Genomic DNA, 6639 nt, shown 5'->3' on the forward strand with positions numbered 1-6639 from the left:
TCCTCCCTCAACAGAGAGAGAGCCGTTGATGTCTGTCGAGTGGGAAGATTTACCGGCAGATGAACTATTATATTTGGAAAACAGACTTAAGTATGTAAAAAAGCATAAACCGAAAACCTTGAAGGAAAGACGGTTGCAAAAACAGTATGAGACCGCTGTTAAAAGACAAGGCATTCATTTGTCTAACAGATTCAGTGCTTTGAATAGTGAACAAGCAGATCCGCCCTCTGAAGAGGGTATGGACACATCAGATTCTGGGCAGAAGAATACATCCTAATGTTGTCTCTGTCTTGTGTTTTTCTCTTTTTTTTTGTCCTTAGTGAAGTAAGTTGGAGGGATTCTACCTTAAACACTCAAATGGCTGTTTCCCCACCATTGAAACTGGCAACCATTAATGTTTCCAGTATAAAATCAGTAAGAGCTCGTAAACTAGCCTTATTTTTTCTCAGTGAGTTTGATGCTGACATTTTGTTTTTGCAGGAGACTAGGCTCACCTCTTTGGCCGATATCCATCTGGCCAAGAGGGACTGGAGGTCCGGTCCGAGTTTTTGGTCTCTTGCGGCTGAGCCTTACAGTGGTGTGGCGGTGCTTTTTACTGGTATGGTAACTTGCCGGCGAGTGGTTGAGGTGGAGATGGGGAGATGTCTGGTCCTAGACGTCGCTGTGAGGGGGCAAGACCTCAGATTAATTAATATCTATGCACCCCAGTCGGCCTGGGAGAGGAAGTGCCTCTTTACAGCGATCAGGCCTTTCCTTTTTACGACCCAGCCGGTAGTGTTTGGTGGTGATTTCAACACCATTGTTAGGGTTATGGACAGGAGTGGTACCAACACTCAGCTGGGTTCTGACAGCAAATTTCTTAATAGGATAGTTAGTGAGGCTGGTCTGGTGGATGTTCACGTTCGACATTCACCAGGCCTCACTGGGTACACCTTTCGTAGATTAGATAGTCAGAGTAGGATAGACAGGTTTTTTGTTACAGAGCGTTTCACTGCCACGGCCCCTAGGGTACAGGCAGTGGAATTCTCGGATCACTGTATTCTATCGGTGGACCTGAATGTTTCAGATGCTGCTCCCAGAGGTAGGGGTATCTGGAGACTAAATTCGTCTATGCTACTGGAAGAGAGTGTAAGACAATCTGTTGAGGAATTTTTTCAGGCACAGATTACCATACTGGACTGCTTTGACAACAGGTCGGAGTGGTGGGAGGTAGTCAAAAGACGTGTTGTTGCTCTTTTCAAGAACCTAGCCAGGAAAAGACAAATTGGTAAATATGTTGCTTACCAACGATTGAGGAAAAGGCTTGAAGTTCTTGTTTCGGAAGGCGGAGATCATGGGGAAATCTCTGAGGTCAAGGCTCAACTTAGGCAGCAACAGTATGACCGTCTGTCCTCTCTGTGTTTGGAGAGGGATTATGGCAAATACCACTCGCCTGATCCCTATCTGAATTGCAGACAAGGTGCAGCCCTTAAAACGGTCAGTGGTCTCAGGGATGGATCGGGTTCAGTGGCAAAGTCCAGGCTTGGAATCCTATCCGTCGCTAGAAGTTTTTATGTTGATCTGCTTGGGGAAAAGCCAATTGACCAAGCAAAGATGGAAAGCTTTTTGGTCTCAACTCCAGGTCTGGGTGATGCAGATGCTTCTGACATATGTCTGACAGAAGAGATCACCACTGAAGAAGTAGTGAGAGCTATTGATAGTCTCACACCCAAAAAGACACCTGGTCCAGATGGGTTGACGGCCGAGTTTTACAGGGCTTTCAAGTCATTTCTGGCACCACAATTGGCAGAGCTCTTTAATCAATGTCTTGCTGAGGGTGAGTTACCACCATCCATGAGACAGTCAGCGGTGATCCTTTTGTCAAAAGGCAAAGATCCTGAGATAATTGAGAACTGGCGCCCCATCAGTCTTCTCAACATCGACAGGAAGATTCTGGCAAAAATTTTGTTCTGGCGATTGTCTCAGGCGACATGTGTGCTTTCTCGCCACCAGCACTGCTCGATTTCAGGAAAAAGTACTTTCTCAGCACTTTTGGCTGTCCGGGAAGTCCTGGAACGTTGCAGGGCTGAGGGCTGGGGAAAGTATTTGCTGGCACTGGATCAGTCTAAAGCCTTTGATCGGGTCAACCATAAGTACCTATGGAGGCTACTTTGTGTGTACGGCCTACAGGGAGGGTTTGTTGATTGGATTCGTACTTTGTACAAAGGGGCAGAGAGTTTCATGCTTATTAATGGCTGGGTTGGTGAACCTTTTGAAGTAAGTTCTGGTGTGCGTCAGGGTTGTCCGCTGAGCTCCCTCCTGTACGTATTTGCTATCGATCCTTTCGTGAGAAGGTTGGAGGGCGGTGCGCTCAGTGGAGTTCCTGTGGGCATCCCTGGTGTCTCACCCTTCAGGGTTGTGGCCTATGCTGATGATGTGACTGTGGTGATCTCTAAGGCAGAGGAAGCAGAGGTGGTAGTCTCGGAGATTGCCGAGTACTCAGAAGCATCAGGCTCACAAGTCAATCCAGACAAGTGTGAAATTTTCTGGATGGGGAATGATGGAGAGAGCTTTGTACTTCCTGGCTCCTTTCCCGTGCCCCAGCCGAAAATCAAGATTCTTGGCATCGAATTTGGACCTGGTGACTATGGTCATCAAAATTGGGTTAGTAGGCTGAATGATGTCAGCACCAAAGTAGCACGATGGAAAGGTTGGAAATTGACCTTTAGGGAAAGGGTGGACCTGATCAAGAGCCATCTGGTTCCAATCCTCTTATATGTCAGCTATGTTGCAGTTTTGCCTCAATCTCTGTATGCAAGGATCTGTGATCTGTTTTTCCAGATGCTCTGGGGAAATAGATTAAACATCATGCGTAGAAGCATCACCTACAGAGCCAGGCGGGAGGGTGGCATAGACATGGTCAACCCAATTGTTTTCTTTACTCTGATTTTTATTAAACACAATCTTGGTAATATGTTGGCAGAGAACCCACCTGACTGGGTAGGCATCTTTCGGACCTGGTTTGGGACTTACCTCAAGAGTTGGGAAAGTGGTGGTTCAGTGAAGAGACTGGCGTCACGTCGTGACTATCTTCCGACCTATGTTGTTATGTGCTTGAGAAAATTAAGGCAGTGGGGATTGACTGTGGAGGATATCAAATCGGTCGAGAGGCGTGTCCTTACGAGCCGGGTGGTAGACTCATACTTTCATGAGCCACTGTACCTGAGAGATTGCCCAAGCGTAAAATTGGAGGAGGGTTTGCGACTTCTTAATTCACCGCGGATTCCAAATAAATTGTGGGATATTGCTTGGCTCTCTTTTCATGGCAAGCTTTACGTTAGAAGTAATGTTAAGTGCTTGAAGGTGGAAGCACGTGGATGTCCTCGTGAGGAGTGTGGTGGTGTTGAGGAATCCATGGACCACTTTCTACTTCATTGTCCTTTTAACGTTGAAGTGTATAAACAGGTGGGAGGAAGCCTAGGTATTCCCTTTCTGGAGCGTCTAAGTTACGCAGAGTGGGCGTATGGAGCATTCAGACACCACCAGGGTTTTGATTTATGCACCTTATACTTAGTCAGCTTAGTTGTTAGGCAGCACACATGGTTGGCACGGTGTCAGGTACCACTTAGGCATAAAACCATTCCTGTTCAGGTGGTGGTAGGCAATATTCTGGGTGAGGTATCTAGGATCCGGGACTTGGAAAGGCGTAGTTTGGGCAGAGGTGCCTGGGTTCTTGCGTGGCAGAACATCAGGCCTCCTTAGCCTATCTCCGTCTCTTCTGGGTGAGCTTTCTGTTTCTTATCACCCTTTTTCAGTTTTTTGATTTATTTTTTCATACCTTTTTTGATGATTGGCCGCAGACATAATTAGTGGAGTTATCCCTCCAACTAACTTATGGGTGTCCTTGTTTGTCCTGTGTTGATTTTGATATTTGTGTCTTTGTTTACCCCTCCTGCATAAATGGCAGAATGAGTGGTTATTGTTGCTGGTGATTGTCACTTGTTGGGTGTAGGCGATGGATTCATGTTTCCTGTTGTCCTGTCTGGTTTTGAATGTAGATTGAATGAGTATTCTTCTGCTCAGGGATTTATAATCCTTTGTTTTGCTTGATACAAGTTTGTGATATGGCTAATTAATCACCTTGTGTACATAGTATTGTTGCTAATACATTATGTATAGGATATACAATGTATGTATCGATTATGTATGTTTTGCTTTTGTGATCCTTTTGATCACGAATATAATTATTATTTATTGTATTGTATATTTTGTATATATTTTTTCAATAAAAATCAATATATAACAAGCATGTCCACCTCAACCTCTGCTCTGCCCAATATATAACTATTATGTCCACCCCGACCTCTGCTCTGCCTAATATATAACAAGTATGTCCACCTCAACCTCTGCTCTGCCCAATATATAACAAGTATGTCCACCCCGACCTCTGCTCTGCCCAATATATAACAAGTATGTCCACCCCGACCTCCGCTCTGCCCAATATATAACAAGTATGTCCACCCCGACCTCTGCTCTGCCCAATATATAACAAGTATGACCACCCCGACCTCTGCTCTGCCCAATATATAACAAGCATGTCCACCCTGACCTCCGCTCTGCCCAATATATAACAAGTATGCCCACCCCGACCTCTGCTCTGCCCCATATATAACAAGTATGTCCACCCCGACCTCTGCTCTGCCCAATATATAACAAGTATGTCCACCCCGACCTCTGCTCTGCCCAATATATAACAAGTATGACCACCCCGACCTCTGCTCTGCCCAATATATAACAAGTATGTCCACCCCGACCTCTGCTCTGCCCAATATATAACAAGTATGTCCACCCTGACCTCTGCTCTGCCCAATATATAACAAGTATGTCTACCCCGACCTCTGCTCTGCCCAATATATAACAAGTATGTCCACCCCAACCTCTGCTCTGACCAATATATAACAAGTATGTCCACCCCGACCTCTGCTCTGCCCAATATATAACAAGTATGTCCACCCCGACCTCTGCTCTGCCCAATATATAACAAGTATGTCCACCCCGACCTCTGCTCTGCCCAATATATAACAAGTAAGTCCACCCCGACCTCTGCTCTGCCCCATATATAACAAGTATGTCCACCCCGACCTCTGCTCTGCCCAATATATAACAAGTATGACCACCCCGACCTCTGCTCTGCCCAATATATAACAAGTATGTCCACCCCGACCTCTGCTCTGCCCAATATATAACAAGTATGTCCACCCGACCTCTGCTCTGCCCAATCTATAACAAGTATGTCCACCCCGACCTCTGCTCTGCCCAATATAAAACAAGTATGTCCACCCCGACCTCTGCTCTGCCCAATATAAAACAAGTATGTCCACCCCGACCTCTGCTCTGCCCAATATATAACAAGTATGTCCACCCCGACCTCTGCTCTGCCCAATATGAAACAAGTATGTCCACCCCGACCTCTGCTCTGCCCAATATATAAAAGTATGTCCACCCCGACCTCTGCTCTGCCCAATATATAACAAGTATGACCACCCCGACCTCTGCTCTGCCCAATATATAACAAGTATGTCCACCCGACCTCTGCTCTGCCCAATATAAAACAAGTATGTCCACCCCAACCTCTGCTCTGCCCAATATATAACAAGTATGTCCACCCCAACCTCTGCTCTGCTCAATATATAACAAGTATGTCCACCCCGACCTCTGCTCTGCCCAATATATAACAAGTTAGTCCACCCCGACCTCTGCTCTGCCCAATATATAACAAGTATGTCCACCCCGACCTCTGCTCTGCCCAATATATAACAAGTTAGTCCACCCCGACCTCTGCTCTGCCCAATATATAACAAGTATGTCCACCCCGACCTCTGCTCTGCCCAATATATAACAAGTATGCCCACCCCGACCTCTGCTCTGCCCAATATATAACAAGTATGTCCAACCGACCTCTGCTCTGCCCAATATATAACAAGTATGTTCACCCCGACGGTCGGGGCCCGACCTCTACTCTGCCCAATATATAACAACAATTACCTCTTCCAACAAGGTGCTCTCCCCACTTCCTGCAACTTTTCTTCCTGCTGCGGTACATCACTTCTTCCCTGTGACATCACTTCCTATGTGTGATATCACCATCTAGTGGAGAATAGACTAACTGCAGCCTCAGTTTGTAGAATCTCCTGCACTCAGCATTCTATTATTAATATAATTACTGTATAACTTTGATTGCTGTTATCATTTTCTGTTGTTACACAACAACCTCATCTACAGACATACTGTATCACATATAGTTATAACAATAAAAATGAATAACAAAAATACTAACCTCAGAAAGTCCTGCAACTTCCACCTCTGTCACATCTGCAATATCTACCCTTTCCTGACCTCTGTCACCACCAAACTCCTCCTCCATGCCCTCATCATTTTACACCTTGATTACTGCAACACCCTTCTGTCTGGTCTCCCTATGACCCGAAATTGCCCCCCTGCCGTCCGTCATGAATGCGGCAGCCAGAATTATCCACTCCTCCAATCACTCCACCACAGCGGCTCCCTTGTTGAATCCCTCAACTGGCTTCCTATCCAGTCCACAATCAGATTTAACCATTTCAGGACCACAGTGCTAAACCCCCCTAAAGACCAGGCTAT

General features: G+C 46.0%; 1 protein-coding gene across 1 annotated transcript in view; it reads right to left on the minus strand.

Moving 5' to 3' along the window:
• LOC137535439 (zinc finger protein 84-like) overlaps positions 1 to 6092 on the minus strand; it is a 68205-nt gene extending 62113 nt beyond the window's left edge. Inside the window, exon 1 of the mRNA XM_068257271.1 lies at positions 6025 to 6092. The gene's annotated coding sequence lies outside the window, so the exon portion shown is untranslated. The remainder of the gene's footprint in view (positions 1 to 6024) is intronic.
• Between the last annotated feature and the right edge of the window lie 547 nt (positions 6093 to 6639).

Source organism: Hyperolius riggenbachi, chromosome 10, assembly GCF_040937935.1.
Source record: "Hyperolius riggenbachi isolate aHypRig1 chromosome 10, aHypRig1.pri, whole genome shotgun sequence".
Classification (NCBI taxonomy): Eukaryota; Metazoa; Chordata; class Amphibia; order Anura; family Hyperoliidae; genus Hyperolius; species Hyperolius riggenbachi.